The 22,578-nt window shown below is 39.0% G+C and overlaps 1 protein-coding gene across 2 annotated transcripts in view; it reads left to right on the forward strand.

Annotated features, from left to right (window-relative positions):
- The window catches only part of LOC135793208 (protein bric-a-brac 1-like), a 203,217-nt gene that overhangs the window by 12,041 nt on the left and 168,598 nt on the right, over positions 1–22,578 (forward strand). For both annotated transcript variants that reach the window (XM_065304067.1, XM_065304068.1), the window contains exon 3: positions 17,178–17,210. The gene's annotated coding sequence lies outside the window, so the exon portion shown is untranslated. The remainder of the gene's footprint in view (positions 1–17,177; positions 17,211–22,578) is intronic.

Below are 22,578 nucleotides of genomic sequence, written 5' to 3' on the forward strand. Positions count from 1 at the left end.
TATGTACGTACATGACTGGGATTTATTAACGTTTGAAATTTGTTGACGTTCACATAATTATCAACGATTTTTCTTCACTCCGATACTCAATAATGCAAGAAAAATCCACCTATATTTAAGTAGAAATATGTTTAAGAATTTACAATGACGAACATCGCGATCAAACGCAAGTATAAAATCTCGTGATATATTATTGAAACGCACTATAATTTCGAACGAGAGCGAAGATCGAACGCTCGCCCGCCATCCATATAAATAAGTTATTACTAATAACGACCGGGTTTCTTTTTCACGATTTATTACTTATTATTATTGCCCATCGCAAGCGCGCTCACATGCACTGCAAGCGTTTGAAACGCCGAATCTACCTTTTAGTTCGGCGTTAAATCGTCAACGTTGAAGAATGTTAGAGGACAATTTACCGCTTCGCTTACAGTAAAATTATTCAATAAAGGCGAAATGCACATAAGTCATTCATAGGCTGTAATGTAAACATCGCTAAATTGCTTCGGCTTAATACAAGCGTGCACTTAACTATCTGGGAAAGAATGATTACAAATGTTTATTTCACGAAATCTGTCTATTATTTGAGGTATATATCAATCTGATAGCAAATCAATGCAGACCTTATAAAGTTGGAAACGACACTTGCAATATTGTATAACTTTATTGGAATTGTGAACATATATTGACAGTTTCTTTACTAAAATAAATTTTTAACATTTAATAAATCATATATTTATTGAAATTTTTACAATAAATAAATTTACAGTGTAATATATGTACTAGTTGGAGAATAATTTAGTTGTTGGTATGGTTTTGTATTTGAAAAAGTTGAATAGTTTTTACAGAGCTGTATATGATAGCACTTTATTTAATATCGCGGTGCGCCTCGACCGGGAAAAGGCGCATTTCGTATTCACGAACGGTGATATATGGAAAAATTATATCTATAACGCGAACGTAAATTGGTTATACTTACATCATAAACATTTTAAAATGTAAATCGTTCCACGTACTTAGCCGCTCCACTATGTCTATATGCTTTGGACGCGCGGAGAGAGTTTCAAGTCGGGATACTTATAACTCATAGTTATTCTATTCTTATTTTTTCTCTTTGCATGCTTACATAATCATATATCATTTTATAATATACCACCCCCTCGAGCTCTTTACGCGCGCGCCACGCTCGTCAGCTGGGGTGGGATGGGGCGCGGATGAGAAAATGTTTCTTTCAACTAACTTCTTCCACTTGCTCAATATGTGCGGCGAGTATGTGGAGCGAATGGAAACGTCGCCTGGAATATGGAAAGTAGAATATATAAACAACAATGTAAATAAACTACGTAAAAGTAAGTAAACTCCAGTTGAAACTCCTCATCTACTATCTACTTCGACGGTCTGCATGAGCGAAAATAATAACTGCGCATAAAAGTTTTCAATTATTACTTATTTGTATCCAGCTGCGGGACAGGTAGCAATTTTTTTCTTTGCGTTAGTTGAACGTATAGACAAATAAATTTAGATCACAATGATAGGACTATTTACGAGTTGAAATTTGTAAATACTGTATAGCTGAGAATTATTCATGGAGCTTTATTATGGATAATGATTTAATGACAGCATATTTATGTTGTTTTTCTTTTCTTCTTTGAGTGGTACCTATGTGTTGGCAAGTTTTTCGATATGTCTTATTACGTATTCAAATTATAGGAATTTGTAGCATTCAAAGGAAAAAAGTTTAATAGAATTCTTGATAGTATTTCCACATAACAATTGACGTTTATATCTTAATTAATTTCTTGTAGACATGAACCTAGCAACTAAATATAGAACAGGCATACGTTAATGCCTAATGTGTGTTAGTTAATTAATTGGTATTTGCGCACTTGTCCGCATTTGCTGCTTCCGCACATCAAATACACACACACATATGACAAATACAAATACGACCGACTTCGCATAAAATACGTAAATGTTTTCATTGGCCGCATTGTCACGCTGTCGTCTCGCCTGCCGTCGCAGAAGTGAAGCGAGAGGAAGTTTAATAATTGTTTGCGGTGACTGTGCTCTGCGACTCGACGCTATTGAGGATTGCGGATTAAATTGCGGCGAAAAGTGCTCGCAACTCGGTGCACCAGAAGTACCCTATGAATATTCCTCGGCGCAGAGCACGAAGGAGGTCAAATGGCACGTTCTCGCTTGACGATTTTTGCATCTCTGGCTTGTAGAGTTTTTTTTTACGCGTGCGTCATCATATATGATTGCAAATTGCAATGTGCTCTATTGGAATTGTCGCTGCGGTTTATTACCAACATATTCTTTCAGTTGTTGCGCAGCTTCTTTCACCTAAGCTGAACAAACGTACAATCTGAATAATAACAGAGCATGCTGTGTGTCTAGCACTTTTTTTTGCTGATGCGTGAATACTGGGTTTAGTTGATTGTCGCAGGGTCAGAGATGGCAAGGCAGGGTCGTGTCGGGGTTGAGAGGTAATCCATAATCATAACCATTATAAAATATTATCTGACTGTTGAAATTATTCCTTAGTATGATCACAGATATTATGCACGATCCTCTGCAACAAATATAAATTTGATTAAGGGTTTCATTGCATGCAACATATTATTGAGTCGCACCTTTTTTCTTTGAGTGAAAAAATATATTCTGTATGACGTGAGTTATACCTATATTTGTTTTTGAAATTTCACTTTACTTGATAGGCAAATATTCGTTGTAATAGCAATTTGGCTTTTTTTCCTTGAATAAAATGCAGCTGAATCGATAACGACGCATTCTCGTTATTAACAGCGAAAAAAAAAAACGCAATCGAAAACATTCACTCGCGAATTTTCTCCCACGTCCGGTGCTTCTCTGCTAGATTTTTGGGCGTAGAGAAAATTGAAAACCCACGATATGTATATAGGTACACAAAACGCGCGATATGCACCCGCCGTTGAGAAAAAAAGCACTTCCATGTGCTTCCACGCTACGGGGGGATGGTTCGGGGGGACCGACGCGGTATGTGCATCAATTAACTGCATTTCCTCTAATAAAATTTTTAATTAAACAAAAACGTAAAAGTAATAAAACTTTCAGGTAGGCACGCTGCTAGAAAAGCGCCGCACTGCGCCGTCCATAGATATAGAAAATGCACGCGGCGGGAACGAAATACGGGCGTCGCAATAACATCAAATTAAAAAATAATTAAATAATTAAAGTTTGCAGGCGAACTTTTATAATATATAATTAAAATCGAGTTCGGCGCGCAGGGGCCGCTTCGAGGCGCTCGCAATTTCAACTCGCAGATTTATATGTAATAATTACGAGATATGAATTCAGTTTCAAGTTTTTAATTAATCGTAATTATGTATAAAAAAATTATAATGCCGCGTTTTGTATCTGCGAAAGCTGCTGCTCGTGAAACTACACGTGCGCTTGTGGAAAAGTCCACTTAATAAAAGTTTTATTTGCATGCAAGAACCCAATGATGGATGCGACGAGCTACCACCGACTGGTTTTTAAAATATCGTAAAAATATTTATAACTTTTACTAATTATGAATTATGTGAAAAAATGAAAAGTTAACCTGCAAATTGCTCGAATACAAAGGAAAACAACTAGGGAACTAGGGAAAAAACAGTATGAATAGTCTTCAATTTTTGTTTGAAGATAAATGTCAAATTTAGTTATTAATTCAATCAAATGAAAATATCCGCTTGTTTCATCCTGCAACAAGCATTAAACGAGCAAACCACCCAGCAACTGCCTTCAGCCATCACGAACGGCATGCCAGATAAACTTTGCCGCCACTCTCAATGTAATTGTGACGGTGAGATTCTTCAAAGTTAACAACGCGTTGTGCATTGTGGAATTTGGCGCGTTTGTTATTACGCGCAATGTACGAAAATGATTATTATGTTGCATTACATCGGAGTACTTCGCATAACATAACGTTTATTATAAATAACCGAAATTCATGTTGTGGCGTCGATCTATGCTTGTATGCGGTGTGCATGAACAAACGTTTGTATATTGCGCCATGCTAACACGCTTCAATTGATTATTTAATTGTATTGATTCTGCAATTTGTGGTTTTGATTCAATTAACTGAATTATTACTTATTACATAATAATATATTGATATTTTAATGTAACAAACCAGCGCACCATCGAACAAAGGTAACTAATTATTAATTTTGATTGATGCGAGTTGTTAGTAAATTCATATTTCTAGTATAATTTGTTATCTGTCAATGTTTAATTTCAATAAACACGTTATGGTTTTTGTTCTCCAAAATATTATTATAGGCCTACTTTCGAGAATTGAAAATAGTAAAAAATGCAGTAATATGATGTTTACAGTTAATAACTGAAGAGTTTATGCATAAATTTTAATTTTCGGTGCAGAAGTGGTAAACATATGATTTTCAATGTTTCAGTTCATTCATTTGACTTTCCAAGAAATACGCGAAACACTAAATTACGTATTGTAGCTAAATAAACTTACAAATCCAAAAGAAAATTACACACGCAGACGGCTGTCTCGCCACTCGCATAATAAAATAATGTATAGCTAAAAAGTAAAATCTGCAGGCGCGGATTGATATCTCTGTAAAATATCACCGCGTGCGTACTCATGATTATACCATTCGGTATCGACGCTTGCAGTTTATTTATTTCGTCGGCTGCCCACTATGTCCGAGACGGCGGTGCTGATAATTATGCATTTTTATTTTTTGCGGTCGTATCCTTAGGGCGTTTCGATCCGGCTACTGTGCGCGCAACAACTAATTACGCATTATGTCGATCGTTCGATCGCCGATCGCGCCTGTAAAACTAGTAGCATTAGGGCGGACGATGCGCGGTGGCATTATCAAACTTATTTTGATTCGGCATGTTTGCATTTTGACGATTACGGCTCCAACACAATAATTGATAGTACGCGCAGCACGCAAGGGGAAAGAAGCGAAAGAGTTATCGTGATTGCAATTTGGGTTATTATTTTGTAAATCTAAAGCTGAAAACGAATCAAGTGCAAGTTATACGATGTGCGTATAGATCAACTTGGTCATAACTTTGGAATAAATATGTTTGATAATTTAACATTTTTTATGTCAACGGAATTCATCAATTGTGTAATTATAGCATTTTTAATTGGTTGTTGGTTTAGTTGGAGTTTAATGATTATACTGTTTATCTTGGAAATCGCCCGGTACTTATTCTAAAAATTACATCTTCTAAAAAAGTCAGCAATCAAAATGGTTGAACTGTAAGTCGGCAATCAAAATGCAAATTTCCTGTGCACAAAACATCGAAAACGCTAGTTACAATTGTAAAAATCGCATGCCAATGGCAACAACATAATTTTTTGCAAATACTGCGCGCACCCGCCGATTGCGACAAATTAGTCGGACGAAACGCGAGGGGGGCACACTATTAAATTAATTAATATGTGCACGCGTAACAACCGCCGAAAACATAGTGCACACGTTGTGCCCCGGAAAAAAATAAATATAAAATACGTGCATATTTATATGACAATTGCAACAATGGTGCATGGTCCGCCCGTTCGACGCCGCTGGTGCAAAAAGCGCGCATATTGCCTCGTTAAGTGCGTACCGAATTTTGTTTTACGCCTATTTCATACATTGGGTGAAATACACACCCATGCTGCGCGTAGGTGCACGCGCGTTTGCTGCGTGCGTGATTGTGCGGTGCCCGAACAATTATTCAGGAATTAATTTTCGAACTGTTGTGTTTATACTATGAATATACGTTTTGTTGCGCGGCGGGTCTTTTTAGTTTTATATGTTTTATATGCGAGTCGCGCGTGTCACTCGTTGGACGCACGATAAAATGTGTCGGCCGGGCGCAAATATCGCGAATTTTTGCATTTTTCATGAAGCGTTTTAATTGTCGCCAAACATATTTTTTGTGCATGTGCATGACTACCACGCCACCGCCGCGTGTGTGCATATTTATTATTTATTCAGGCCGCAAATTGTCGGACGCGATTAGCGCCTCGCGACCGAGCCGGACGAGCAATAACGAAATAAAATCAAAATTGGCACTCGTCTAGTAATTACAACATTTATTCACCGCATGCGGGGGGGCGTGCAACAGTAGCGGCAACCATGGTGCTTGCGATACGAATTAATAAATCATCGATTGATCTTTATCTATCGCTTACGTCTGTAATTTTTATCGAGCCATCTATAATCAGGTGTGAATTTGTTCAAAAGTTATTTCTCACAATTATGTTGCAAGTGTTGCTGTAACTGCAATTTATTTAAATTGAATGCGCCTGTTTTACCAGGGTTGAAGTAGCATAACTCTTATAAATTATTAATTTTTTATTAAATTTTGTTTTTTAAGTTTTTTCGAATATTGAGTTTAAATTTAAGTTATGAGTTTTTATTTTCTCACACATTTTTTGATTACCATTTCGCAGCATCAAAAAGTAAAACAGTAAAATCAGGACAAATGTATAACTTTTGACATCGAGATCCGAGGGCATTAATGCGTATTTGATCCATGGACTTTTAATTTTTAATGCATTAGGAATGGGAAATTTACGAAATTACAAAATCATAAATCGATTTAAAAGTCGACTAAGAGCTTTTGACACTTGGTGGCAGCGCGCAGAAAAAAAAACGCACGCGTAATGTACGTTTTTACTCCCGCGCTCTCCTCGCATATGCCCCAGCAATCTACGCGCACATTTCGAGCGCGTTTATCAATGCAGATAATAAAGTAATATTGTGTCGTCGTCATGTGTGTACGCGCTCTCGCCCTTGCGCGAGGGCTCCGCATCAGAACGGCACAAAAAAGCGTATTAGAGAGGCGGTGGTACGATGTCCGTTCGTTCGCGATTACATTTACTCATTACTTTTTTATTGACGATAATTTGACGTCCGGGAATTTATTTACGAAATGCATTTTTTTTCTCTGCGCGCGCGGACGATCCAAAGTGTTTTTATTACTCACGCATGTGGATGAGTGTGTGTGTGTGTGTGCTGTGGGGGAAGTGCGCGGATGTGCGCTGATAATAAAGCGCACTAACAGGTAATGCTCGCGATGTGTGGGCGAGCAAAGCGCAGAGTGCGTTCGATCGGTTTTAATTTATTCAAGATATTTTATAATAGATGCCGATAGGTTCGCGTAGCGTTCGGGAAAAATACACTTTCCGTAATGTTTTAGCCGAAATGGATGCGAGTTGATAACGTAACTGCTCTGCATGTGTGTGCGGCGTTTAAAAATGTCAATATTAAGCTTTCTGATATTATTTTTCCACCGAATGATTCTCTAAAGACCTAAAGAGTCAAATATAATCAGAAAACGCAATAATTCAAGGATTATCGCACATTGAGGTAGTTTTTATTAATATTTACTCGTGTGGGATATTTAAGGATTGCGTTTTTATTTTGTTGTGTGGAAATTGATGAATTTTACATTTGTACATCGCCATGTATGATGCTTTAATGGACTGCCGCGTTCACTTCCGATGCCTCAAATAATAAATACGTTTGCGTCCGAAGTCCGTTCTACTTTAAATTATTCAAATAGCAATCGAAAAATCCTGCGAGGCGCTCTCCGAAATGTAATCCGATTAAATCAAAAATTGCGATATTTTTTTCCGTGCGGCGCGTTCGTTCGATTGTATGATTCCGTCGATTGCTGTCGAGATTTATGCCGTCAAGTGACTTAAATTCGTTTGTGCCGCACGCGCGGCCGTCAGAAAAAAATCACATTTTCGATATGAAACGCAACTGCAAAAAAATGTATCAGCTATCGAAAATCTCACACATTCGAGACCGGAGATTTAATTCTATCAATTCCACAATTTGCTTTAATTTATTATTTATTGCTTTGTGCTGTCGGACACTCTCGGGCATGAATTGTTACGGTCGTTGTGTGCACGGCAATTTGTTGGCAAACAAGAAATTTAATATTAACATTTCGCAATTAATAATTAGTTACCTTTTGTGCGGCGCGTTGCGCGCTCGTGGAGCGGTCGCGTCGCCCCGTCGTGTTTGTTGATATTAAAATGAATATCAATATTATGTAATAATTCACGTAATTGAATCCCAACCGCAGCGGACGGACGAGCACACGAATCGATACATGCATATACAAATTAGACTAAATAATTCATTTGTGTTTATTCATAATTAGAGCTCGGCCGTCCTGGCATGCATGCCTTCAGTTGTCGTTTGTTAGCACCAACGGTATTGTAAAGCGTATTTGAAATGCGACTACTAATTGTAATTAAATATTAAACATGCGCACATTCCTGGAATGTTAAGAAAACTGTAATTAGTTTCAAATCCTTAACTATTTTATGAGTCTGCTGTTTTAATCAATGTTTTCATATTTTCTGATATTCATTCCAAAGCCTTATTTGTTTCCAAGTTTTAAGAATTGTTGCAATTACAATTATTTTTATTTTGGCAATCTATTATACCTACTGGAGGAACACATTGTTACAATTTCTAGATAATTGACAATGTGATAAAGCTTATCAAATTCTTTATCATTTATGCATTGCATGTTTTTTATTGGTAAGATAACTATTCTGCTTGTAAAATATTGCTCAAAATTTATTATATATTCTTTTCACAATGGGTAATTTAATTAAATAGTCAATTGTAACAACTTTCCACCGATTTGGGGCCGGTTGTTATACCTTCGGGGCACGTTGTTACGGCAAGTAAATAAATAAAATTATCATAGTTAAATCAAAATGTAATTTTTATTTTTCAACTTTAACAAACCGAACATTGTTAAGCAAAGTTGATATATTAAGAAATATCAGTCAGTAATAAAAATATATTCGTAACAAAGTCAAAGAGTACTTCATTACATATTCCACTGAATTCGTAATATATACCTACCTCCAATGCGATATAATTTAATTACTCAAAATACTAATAAATTTCTGTCTTTAAACAATGGTGCAACAAATGTAATAAAAGGCGAAACTGATAACAAATTTTTTGATTGCAGTTTGTTTGTTTTTTTATAAATAGCAGAAACTACGTTTTGAGCTAAAATACTAACCAACGCTTTTGTCGAAAACGTTAAATTTACAGTGCTAATTGACAATTTTCCAATATTTTGCAATTTGCAATTATCAAACCGACGCGGCAAACTTGCATGCATCAATGTTTCATTCAATAATTGTCATATATGTGTGTCGAAGACAAAAGGAAATGACTGTCATTCCGTTCTGTAATTACTCATTACGGTTCGCAGCATGAGCGCGCGACGCGCATCGAACGCGTCCCATCTTTCGATACGTGTACATCGAATGAATGCAAAATTAAACTTTCCGTCGCGCCGAACGCAAACCGTACGCAAACTTAATAAGCCCCAATCGCGCGCGCGGCGTATGTGTTTATAGTATTCGCGCACGAAATGATTTTGCATAGGCAGGTAGGTAATGATTAGTTAACTCGTCGAGCCGAAACAAACATCGGCGAGGCGGGGGCAACGCCACACCATAACGTCATCCCGCCCCGCAACATCAGGTAATAACGAGAAATTGCAACTTGCTTACACATTTTATGAAGGATAAGCCGGTGCATAATAATTTAATAAATATAAATGCTCGTTTGACTCCGCGTGCTGGAATCGGATTGGCCCGTTTGTTCGGCCCGCGTGTGTGTAACCCCGGTCGCTTATTATTATTTGCATTCGCTGTCTCACTCGCTGCTTCGTTTTGTTCTTGGGTTGGTAACATGCAGACATAAGGCATATTATTCGCTGGTCGGCGCGCTCGCGTTTATACGCAATAATAATGCAGATTCGCGGCGCGCTCGGTCGTCGACGATTGATAATTGACACGAAAGCCTCTCCACGACCATCGTCCAGACAGCCTTTCAACACCGATGCATCTGATGCCTTCATGATAATGTTGCATAATATTCTGTCTTTCTTGCGCTACCGTTTCGAACAAAGTATCTGGAGGGCATGGAGGTGAATTGCGTTATGTTTTATAAGTATTATGTGCTAATCTGGAGTTTAGTTTCTGCCCCTGCACGCAACACGGTGGCCGGTTGAAACATGGGAAAGTAATGTCGACGCCTCTTTTCTTGTCTTACGTTGTACATTATTGGGATTATGCGCCGGATACATAGTATTGAGGCCGATTTATGCTTAACCTATACCGATAAAACGTCAAATCATGATTATACGGCAAATAAAATATGGAAGAACATCAGATATCTTTGGGATTGAAGAAATATTTTATAACTATTTGGGTATGATGAATTATTTATGATAGAATTTATTTAATTCCAATGGGAAGAGCGATGAAATAAAAAAAATTATTTAAAATTTAGAAAAACGACGGAAAAGTTTCAATAGGGTTGGGTACTATATATTTGCCAAGAAAAAGTCCCGCGAATTAATATTTAAACTCATTATCAAACATTTTACATTTACCCGCGAACGAGACGAGACGATACGTTCGCATTTATGCATATCTTTGCGCGTTTGTGTATTCTTTTAGTATATCTCTACAATAAGAATTTATAATAAAAGGAGAGTTGTCCGGACAAGAAGCAAGATTAACAATTGCACAAATTGCATCGTCGAAAACGCCGAGCGCACAAAGGCAGCAGTCGTCGGGTAGTGCGAGAGGCGTAGAGCAAATATAAGACGAGTGGATAATTTCTTTGGCAAACGGACGCTCCGCATCCCCGCGTTTTATAAATAAAAAACATCGTTTGCTACACTTGTAGTTGTTCACGAAAACGTTTCACCACGTGCGATTTTCGGAGCTGAAAACGAAACGAGAATGAACGATGTGCATTAAACATTCAGCAAATAAAGTACAAGTTAAGAGAGAATGGACTTGAATTAGTTTTTCTTTGATATTTTTAATCATGAATTGTTTTATACTTATTACTGCGAATGTATAGACATGTAAAAGAAAAACTAGTAAAATGAGAAATCTGACAAATGAAAATTAATGAAAAAAAGCAGTCATACTCCCCTGGAGAGGCGGCACGATATAAAAATCAAGCGTATAGGTACGCCTCGCACACGTAGAAATAAATCGGCCGTATTTAAATATAATTGTTATAGTTTAGCGTTCTCAGATTCATTAATCTTGCACGTCGTCGTTGCGTTGGGCGTGCGGTGAGACAACTGTAATTAATTGAATTGCACGACGACCGCGGTGGCTGCTGCTGCCCGGCCCTCCATGCATGCTTTCTTCGATTCGATTTTGATTGTCCGCCGCAAGATGGAAATGTTTTATAGGAATAATATGCGGCAGCGATGGCAGCCAAGCTCCCCACCGCCCGAATAATTATTTTTATATTTATTATTTATCATTATATTCGTTATATTCGGGAAACTTACGCTTGGCGCACATGTAATTCCGACGTTGAAAAAGGGTCAATTAAGTCGTCAAATCGCGTCGACTGCGAGATTATTTATCGAGGCTAATTATAGCCAAAGAAAGCAACGACGAAATAAAATTCAGACGTGAATTTCGAAAAGATTAAATGCCAAATGTGTGTTTGAAAAGTAAATTAAAGTAAATTATATTCCAGACGGATTTAATAAATTCTTCGTTTGGAGCTCTGAATGCTTCGCTTGGTTTGCATTATAATTTGATAATTTTAGCAACAACAATCGACCGTGCGTCAGCAATAAAGCGAAATAGTGCCGCATGGGAAAAACGATATGCAGATTAGCGAGTTACACAATTGTAAATTGTAAATAATCGCAAATACCAAGCAAATAGTTAAGGTATAATAATTGGTCATGATTGGAATGTAAAATTTTAATGTCTCGTTTCGCTATGCTTACAACCATGGCGAAACGTTTGCCAATATGCAGTTACAACTCGCAAATTACACATTACTTTATTTTGCCTTTGCGGTACATCCATTTCTTCGAATTCCAAATTAAATATTTATGGCAAAAGAATTCAAAATGTATTCATTGTTGTGAAATCTAGAAAATTGTTCTTTTCTGCTGTCAGGCAAGCTCTAAGATTAATTACACTCAGCACACCCGAATATTAAAATATAGTAGCACCGCACTGATCATAATTTCTTCACTCGGTAGTTAAGTAATTTTCCTCGCTCTTGTTCTATTCATCTGTTGTGATTTTCCGTCTTCTTTCGTCGCTGCTGGTTTTGTTTTCTATTGTTCGTCGCGCTCTCTTTAAAGATTTAGATTTAACTTAAACTATCACTTAGCAGTGGAAGACATTAGAGATATTGTTCGATATTTATATCTGTTGGTGCGGCGCGGCCGTCGGCGAAGGAGGAAGGTGGTAGCCGAGCGTATTTCTCATCATTATTAATGTTGCCACACATTTCCTATACGGGCCACAAATCTTGGGCGGTAATTATAATTCTCGCTCAACTATAATTAAAGCTTATATAGTATTTATCCGAAATAAATTAAGCAGAACACGTTCGAAATATGTACGTCCGCGCACACACAGTGATCAAGCGAGTGCACGGCGGCGGTGGGTTTCTACGTTTGCTGTGCACGCACTAACACCAAGATTCGAAATCGGCCTAAGCGCGGTGGCAGCGGCGGCGGCGGCGAGCACTTACGTTTAGTACTACATTTCGTACGTTCGGCATGTTTCACCGTGTTACAAGGCCGGATCGTACGAACGATGCATATTTAGTTTAGTTTAGTTAGGGTTGTATCTATTGATTGCCGTTGCCGCTGCAACCAAACTGCCGCCCAACTACCCCAATGCCTACGAGGAAGGAAGGAGCGGGCATAAGTAGTTGGGTAGCACGTTAATGTTTCAGCGGGTTTAATTAGTACGCTAGAATGCATCGGGGCTATTTTCAGTGTGATTTCTGCTGTTTCCCACACTCGGAAAGTATCGTTTCAATTTGAAGATGTCGAAATATTGTAAAAATAATCATATTCGCGTGGGCGCCGTGGAATCAAAACAAACATTACGTTGAAAGACCGAATCCGTGTGAATTTTTAACGATGTGTGTGGTATATTATTCTTTATCGACGCTTATTAAACAAAATTCGCAAGTTGACAACACCGTTGCACATAATGGGCTATTGCATAACTATTATACAACAATGGCACTATGCGCCGGGGGCCCTTATTATAATTGTAATATTAGTTATGGAATAAACGCATTATTATAGAGGCACGGAAAAACATATTTGACTCGTACGGTGCGCGTGTATGTTATCACTATGAATTCACGACTGTGTCGAAATCGTTACACGAACAATTATATGAAATTCGTTGGTTTAACTAAAAACTGTAAAAACTACAACACTGAAAATTAAAAACAAGTAATGTACATGATTGTTTTCTGAAAATTTTAGATTGCAGTTTGTAGAACTACATCTACTTTTACTGTTCCAATTTGCAACTACGGAACTTCGTGTGCGACCAGCTTGGAATTTAATGGCGCTATTGTTCCATAGTTGGCGCCATTAGTCACAATACCCTGAAGCATGTTTTCGGCATGAATTAATTTAATCAAATATTTCTCACTTTCCAACAGAAGTAAGTAATACATACCAAAACAATCAATAATATAACACTATTTATAGCTTATTGTTGATTATGCCACAATTCTATAACAATTATAACATGATACGTGCACCGTGTATTGTGTGTCATGTCATGTTCCACTAACGTGCATTTGCATCGAATTGTGCGGAAACAATTTGTCTCTCCATTCTAGCATTACGATCCACCGATCGGGGTATTTATATCACATTTATTTTATATTTCATGCACGAGTGTGAACGGTTTCTATTATCTATTGTTAAGTGTAAACGACGCGTGCGAGGTTAACAAAGCGACGGTTAAAAAACAACAACAGTTAACACCTGTGTGCATCGCACACAGTCGATTTGTGTGGCACTTCACAGCTAGATAAAATACGTGTTGGTGGTCTGATGTGAAGATTTGAATATTACGCCGGCTTATTAATTAATTTCTCAGTTTTCCGCGCCACAGCACGAGTAGATTTGTTTTGAGGTTAATGCTATAATTCGCAGCGTGAAATGCGCGGCCGCAGTCGTAAAAAACAATAAATTTAATGATTTTCATGATGGATTCGAATGGATGGAATTAATAGCAATAAAATTTTGATGCGTTTTTAATCAGATTTGTACAATATTACTATTTATATTTAAATTGTTTTCTCAAACCACTGCCTGCGCAGTGTTTTGATTCGAAAATATAAAATGTAATAAAACGTATTGAAATTACATGCGGTGTTCCAATCCACGGCGCAGCGTAATAAGCAATTGCAACGGCGTTCCGTGAAATTAAATCCAATTATTAATTTGATTTATTTCGTTTCGTGTTATTTTATTAATTTTTAAACTATTAAAAAGAGCGCCGAGGTGCGCGTACATGCTCACGCATTCGTCGGCGTTGAAATTGAATAAATATAAACCGCTCTAAACCCAAATTGAATTCAAAATATTTGTTAGTGTGCTTCGATGAAAAATTATTTATATTGCCAATGTATAAACCGACAGCAGTACATTTTTATCGAAAATAACATGCGAGTTGTGACCGGCCGGCATTAAAATTGAAAAAAATACGCGCGCGTGCATAAAACGTGATTGTAAATCTGTATTTTTAATTAATTTTTCGATTCTATTTTTAATGCCAATAAATTTAGATATAAAATTGATCTTTTTAAGCGCGCCTGTGTTATTTTTTTCATGCTCGTACAATAAAAATTTAATTTAAAAAGTCAGCGTCGAAATTTTTATTCTGTTACGTATGTTAACCTCAATCGTAGATGACGCATAAATGGGCGTAGGTATAGGCAACTCAAATAACATGCCCTTATACAAAACGTCAATGTCGCGCACTTACAGTTGTATTATTTTACGTTTTAGACTAGAAGTATTAATATTAATGGCATTTATATGATTTGTGGGCTTTTAATGCGGCTTTTAGCTTTGATGTCGATGCGGACGGTGACTTTTGTTGCTCGCCTAACGCAATTTTTCCATTTCGACAACTCATCGCTCCCGTTTGGCATTTGCGTATTCGCAGTCACTCAAAAATTTAAAAAAAAGATCCGTGTTTCTTTCCGCTCTTGCCACTCATCGACCGGCCGCATTTTAATATTAATTTATTTTTACGATATTTGCTTTTTCGTGTTTGTATATTTTATATTGAGTGCTTGCCATTCGCGCTTTTTGCGGTCGAGGGGTGTCGGAACATTCGCTGCCAGAGTAAACACAAAAAAACATAAAGCTCTTTTTTGAGTTTAATAAAATTTCAGCTTGTTAACAACACCATCGGATATAATACAACTGTAAGGAAATCGTCAAGTGTTTGTTGGGATATTTTTAATTATACGGTGCATATGTATCTTTGTGGTAGCTGTACCTAGAATTTTTATTGCAACTTTAACTCTATGTTTAAAGTTAGTTGATACCAGGAAGAGCCGCTGACGTTCTTTTTTTAATTTTCGCCTTCGCATTAATTATTAAATTCGACGAATAAATATTTAATTCGCCTACGACTGCGTAACGGCGTATAATAATTAATAAGTAAGTTTGCTTTTGATATTTCAGCGTAACCTGAAGGAGGGCGGCTGATATTGCGCGAGGGGTTGAGAGTGCGTACATGTTACCGTTGTGCGCACATGCGTGCATTCACCAAGTTGGAATTAATTAAAGTTTACCTCGCGAAATCTTTATTTTTTTCTTCACCACGAATATTTTGTAGAATACCCAAAAAGAGGGGGAAATTTGAACGCAGTCAATGGCACGCCATTAATTATTAAATTAATCAAGAAGAGAAAAACGCTGCGAAGGTGTGGAAAAGTGCAAATTATGCGAGCTAGGGTGGAATTTTCGTCTTTTTAATTTTTCAACTTTTATTGCGCATTCCTGTTAATTCAATTAAGTGTAGGCGCGGGGCGGCGCGGTGCAATGCGTAGTGTCGGGCGGGTGACTGGAGGAGCGGCGAGTGGTAGGGGCGATTTGTGTGTGGCTTGATGAAATGGTAAAATTGAAATTCGATTTCGTAAAAAATTCAGGTCTCCGAAGGTTCCGCGTTCACGGCGACGCGAAGCCGCGACCCGGACGGGCGAAAGTCCGGCGCATATTCGGAATTTAAAAATTAAAAACCGTCCTACTGTGTGCACGCCCGCGCGTGTATGTATGTGTATGCATTGCGCGGCGGCAATTTATTTTTTTGTAATTTTCATTTCGAACCGAAGCCATCGGAACAACTCCGGCGAATGGGAGCGGTGAGCAACAAATACCCCGTTCAGCCCCGTTCGTCGCAATGCACACACAACGCCCCACCCACCATCGGACACGAATTTATACAAACAAAAAAATTCACATGCATACAATGTGTTCTCGAACTAAGATTTGATGCCGCCATTGAATGCGCACATTGTGCATCCGGTTGGTGCGCGGTGTATGTGAAAACGTCGAAGAGGAAACGCAAAATTCGAAATACGTTTAGTAATATTTTCCATTTCGCAAGTTGAGCGCGATGTGGCGATTTGTCCCCGCCGTCCGGGTATTGGTCGCTAGATGGAGGCGGCGCGGCACGAGTGTGAGTACGAGGGGGCACTCAATCAAGCCTTGGGGCCTTGAGCGTTATTCCCAAATATCAAAAAGCGGCCCACCCTGCAATCGAGTCGCGCTCAAACCTCCGGCTTACTAAAAATACATAAATATAATGGATACAAATTGTCAATCCGGCCGCCCGGCGCCCCCGTGGGGGTTCAATCGAAATCGCACGCCGTGGCTGTGGCGCGCGCGGTCGCTTGGAGTGCTTCCTTCCTATTCGCGCGGCGCACAAGTATGCGAAACCGAGCGAAAACTCATAACGTTTCCATTTTACCACTGCTGATCATGTCAACTCCTAATTTTTTCATGTGAGATGGAGGCTACGGTGTTATTGCTGCCACAATGAATAGTAGTAGAAACAGACCAACGGTTCTGGAACCATGTCATAAGTTCAGGTGTATGCTTCACGAATGTAGTTTTTACTTAGGGGCATCAAGTTATTATGAAGGTGTTGTAAAACTACATATTAACTGTAACAGTGGTTTTTATCGCTATTATATTTCATTTTTAAATACTTGCTAATTCTGTTATTTCGTCTTGAGTAAAAAATAGATAAATAAACTAACCAGAACTTTTTCTTTTCTATTTTTCAGATTGTGAACTTCCACAAAATTCTAGTACAAAATGTAAGTATTAAACAAATTGATTTCCCTCTATTTTGAGATAATTTTGTAAAATTTATCAAAATAATTTAAATTTTTATAACCTGGGACGGGGCCACATCAAAAGTTTTAGGTTTACTAGTTTGAGAAAGTGATTGATTTTTTATAATTGAGAAAATTGAAAAAATCGCTTCCTAGGCACGTGCTGTGATTTTAAGGTCATTGCCTCGCACGTTACTCATTTGTCTGGATTTGAATCCATAATGAAATTAGTTGTATTAGTTTTGCCACACCGCAGCAACGGCAAAAAGGCCAGGGATGAACTTGTGGCCTGCATACTGGCCACGTCAACCGATTCGTCGAGGACGCGAATCCCTTCGCATTAAGGTCCTGCGCCGTGCATACGTTTGCAAGTGTACACGCGCCGACTCTGGTGGTCAGTGTGAGGCCCATACACCCAACGCCATCGTGCGTCAGGGCAGGGCATGGTTTGAGGGATACGCCGCCGGCCGAAACGGCGAGGGCAGTTATTACTGAACTCGCCGCGCTCCTGCTAGGGCAGTGGGTCTGCTGTGCGAAACGCGATTTGTTTTGATTACACTCGTCCCCCACTTTTGCATGAATAATGAATGTATGTATTTTTTCCCGTGTTGCGGATCCACGACATGTGTGTTTGTGTGTGTGTGTGGGTGCGCGTGCAAATAACAAAGGGAGGGCTTTGCCTTCATGTGAAAAGCTCGCGGTGACGAGTCGTGGGGGGACCGTCGACGACTCCCACCCGCGAGACCGCACGCGCTCGCCCCCGCTGAAAAAACAAAAAGCGCTCGGGTTTTTCGAAAATATATTTTTGGATTATTATAAACGTCATTCGGACAGATATATCTCTGCGTGTATCTCTGTGCCGAAAAGCGTTGTAACCGCCACGGATACATTGTACCCCACCTGATAAGTGGGAAATATTTGGACGTTTGTTATTTTTCGTGGCGAGAGGAGAGCGACAATGCGAGAGGCCGTCGGACATCCACCACCCTTTGGCCACACTCTGCCGTCATATTTGCGTATGCGTGTGGCGAAATAAAAAATATGAATGTTTTATTCGAAACAAAAGCATTGTCATTGCGGGGCGGGTGGTGGGCGGCGGCGCGCGGTTGTGGCCGGGGTGATAAATTAGTCACGGCTTCATTTCATTCTGTCGTTCAATTTAAAATCTAAAAAAACCGCTATATGTTTAGCGGGCGGACGCGATGTACTGATTTAACCCGGCGGCAGCCCGCAGGGCGCTGGCGTCGAAGATACGCACTCGCTTTGTGCTGATAAATCAGCACCGATTGACCCGAAATTTGGTTGCGTTGTTGGTGGACGCATGATGAATTACAACAAATTTTGCAATTACCATGTACAATTGAACTTCAAAACGGATGGCATTTTTCTTAACGTCACCTACCGACCACCCTAGACACATCGGACGGTGCTTTACATTGTCAAAATATTTAATGCCCAAGTATTAATCAAACATTCATCAGCGAAATAATACGGATTATCAGATGTGATTTATTTATTTTTTTACACTTTATAAGAATGAACATTTGTAATACTTTGCGCGCAAATGTTGACATTTCCGGACCGCACCGCTTGATGTTGTACATAACCTCTTATTCAAACTTATTCGTATTACAGCGTTATCACGATGTTAATTAAATCTTGTGTTGGGTTCGCAAGAAGCGCGACACGATGAAAATGGAAAAATGACGAATTTTAATTCCATTATCGTCTCTTTCGCGTGACATTCAAAGAGGACATGAAAGAATCTATACGAAGTTACAGTTTCGTTTCGAAACGTGTAGAGCGCAGTGCAACGCAGGCAAAAATCGAAATTTTCAAAGTATAATCGCATTAAATTCCCTTCCCGTAATGCCTAATTGAATATCGGAATATTGTCTATGGATAAAATAATTCTGCGCCATCCGGAGATTACTTTAGCGGCGCGTTCCGTTGGCGATTGGCTAGCGGGAGCCTAGTTTCGCGCTGCACGCGCTCTTTAATATCATTTTTGTTTCGTACAAAGGGTTCGTTTTCATAGTGCAACCAAGCTCGGGGCGGGCGCGATGCCACCCTCGGCGGTTTCTAGCGTACAGCCCCTCTTGTCTACTGCGTGAACAGTACACCATCACACCATGATGACCTATTAGTAGCCCGTTAGAAAATCGTTTCAGTTGCGAGAGGAGAGGTCACAGGGGTCACGTTTGCACCACTTTCACATGGTGCAACACTTGTGTTTTGTGGCACGTGCCATCTAGTTTTTCTATTTGATTCAAACATTGCACACTGGAATTAAGTAAGTAACTCAATTTCGAGAGTTTGTGAATTTTTAATTTAGGCCCTGCGTTTTTTTTTCATGTTATTTTGCGTTGTAATGTTTTGCATTTTCACGTTGTGTCATTACATATTTGTAGTCCTGTGTGCCTCCCGCACACTCCACATTGGATGTTATCACGCGCGCTTCGGGTTTAACACACAAAGTACTTTTTTCGTTTCGGCTGAATAATTTATGTATTTTTCTCTAGATGATGAAATTATTTTTTTTTGCGGCGTTGTTGGCACTCTCACACGCACATACACGCAGGCGGTGTGAACAGCGGAAATATTTTCAACAATATTTCGGCGCGCATTCAACACCCCGAACGCCCCCGCCCCCTAAAATATGTAGCGTGTATGCTCGAGCTCACAGCATGACGCTTCGAAATGAATGTTGTGGAACGACGCATGAGCGCCGCAAAAAAAAGGGGCAAATATATGAGAATGACATAATTTCGGTTTCGTTTTTAAATGTGTGATAAGAGACGCGCACAATGCCGAAAAATGTCACACGGAAAATGCGCGCCCATTATATGCTGACCCGGAAAAATACGCCGAATCATAACTTGCCAAATAAGAACAAAGTTAATCTTTGGTGCTGTGCAACCAAATCAGAAAAGTGCGTCACGTACATTGTGATTCAGTTTGTAGAGCTACTGACGTTACATCTACTTTGATATATCGAGGATGTGTAAAAAATACGGAAGCAACCCCGATTTACATACGCATGCATGCTCGGCAGAAAAAATTTAAATTTTTTCCAATTACCATGAAATAAATTGACATGCCCGCTCTCCAATTTTTGACGACCTCATACCGCGTAAGTCCGCGAATCCTCCGAATCGTGGGGCAGCACTGAATGTTACTAGCCCTCACATGTCCTCTCTGTTCGCTCCTCTTCGCGTCGATTCGCCGCCGCGATCAGATGGCGGCTAGGTGGAGGGCCAGCGCGTTCATATTTTCATATCGGGGAGTATGGATATGAAATTACAAAAAGTGCGCACGTACGCCGCCCATACTTGGGCGTAGGCACGGTTCGTATCGCGCGTTTTTTTTTGCAGCCAAAAATTGCCCTCCACTCTGCGCCCCTTAGTAATTCAGTCAACCCCGATCACATGCGCTTCAGGACGCGGGGGCGGCGGGGAGGCAAATTTCTCTCTAATTATTGTAATGGATGGCGATTTCGGCGATTTTATTTTTACGTTTCGCTCTCGCCCATCTCTTTTCGCCTCGTGTGAAAAATCCCCAAACGACAAAACGAAGATTAAAAAATGCGCGCTTGACGTGTGTACCTCGCACGTGTGAGTGCAAGTGTAGGAGTATAGATATGAGGAGAAAAATATACGAAAATTAAATTAATTATTCATTGCCGTTCGGTAGAACGGCCGCTGCTGGTGCTGCGTTGGCACTATGTGTATGCCACGAGCCGGAGCGCAAAGCCGTGTCCGAAATCGCTTCATTTCGCGAAATGGCGCTGGCAGCGCGGGGCGATCAGTGCGAGTGGCCTTTCGATAAAAGGAAACCGAATTAATATTGTACAAAAAGAGAATAAAAAGGCAGCGCGCCGCAGCGCCGCCAATACCGTCGCCGCGCGCGCGCGTTCGCTCATGTATTCGTTTCCACGTTTCAATGGAGAGTGTTAATTATAAACAAAACCTGAAAAAAATATCTACCTGCGCGCACTTTAATTATTCATAAAGCCGCGCGCGCTCTGCGCTGCCGCTGCACAAAATGCCACACAAAAAAGACTTTTCACGTACGCACACGAGCATACTCAATAGTAGGCAAGAGTGAGAGGTGCATGTGTAATATCTACAGTAACCACTGCCACATATATGCTATATTATTACGGTTTGATGTTATTGCTTGTTACATTTTTTTATTCATTTTTTCCGGCTTCGAATGTAAATATATATTATTATTGTTTGTTGTGTACTTTTTTCTTAATTAAGTTCACATTCGGTCGGTCAAACAACTCGATTTTTGTTCGAAAACAAGAGCTTTTATTATTTCGTAAATAGTATTCCAGATTGAATAGGATCGAACTTTTATTTGCAAAATTTAATTTTACTAATTGTACGTTGTATTTTTCACCTACCTAATGGATAAACCATGCAATGTAAAAGTGGTTACCACTTATTTATACCATGAGATGGCGTCAGTAATGTGATGCATGATGGACTCACTGTCAACAAATTGACATGCACTCAAAAGAGCATGCTTCACGTGCGAACTTTTTGATTAAAGTTTTAACATTGATTTTTTGTGTAAAAATTAAAGTGAATACAACAATAACATCAAATAAATACTATGCTTTTGCTTATTATTATTATTACATTTAATAAGTTAATAAATGAAAGTTGGCCTCTTCATTAATCATCGCATTTCGCGGTAGGGCTGTACACATTTTTAATTCAATACGTATAATTTGTAACTCCATATAATATTCCAGGCGATGTGTGTGGTGTTAGCTACCTGTTCGTGCACCTGAGTAGAGTGCTGCTAGAAAAGTGATTAATGACGAAATTTTGGCGAACGCTTGTTTCTCGCCACTTGCTTCGCGCTGCTTGTTTTAATCATTCACACTTTCGAAATCGTTCAAACAAGCAGGGGCATGTGTTACATGTATTAATCAAATTAGAAACACCGTGTTAGAAGATAAGAATCTAAGTGCTGGTGTAAAAATAACCTGGTTTTGCTTTGAAGTGAATCAAATAAGTCAAAATAATTATAATTTAATTTATTTATTTATTAAGCTTATTACAGTTTTTAATTTTTTGAAAATAAATTTTTTGTCTTAAATTCAAACGCAAATGACAAATAGAATCATTATTTCCGCTAGAATTTGTTCAAACGTAAAAGAAACGACAACCTTCAATGAAATGTATAAATTACGGATTAAATAACAAACGAACCTACAAATTACACATTTTTCAAATGTCTCCAGTGCGCGTAACCAGCCACTCTTCCAGCCATGAACGCGTTGATTAGACCTACGCCGATTAATTATCATAAAAAACCGCATGGCATTAGTTAT

This window comes from Atheta coriaria, unplaced genomic scaffold, assembly GCF_025399875.1.
Source record: "Atheta coriaria isolate IRGN ID8LTWV9N9 unplaced genomic scaffold, Caltech_Dcor_3.1 hic_scaffold_6_pilon, whole genome shotgun sequence".
Taxonomy (NCBI): Eukaryota; Metazoa; Arthropoda; class Insecta; order Coleoptera; family Staphylinidae; genus Dalotia; species Dalotia coriaria.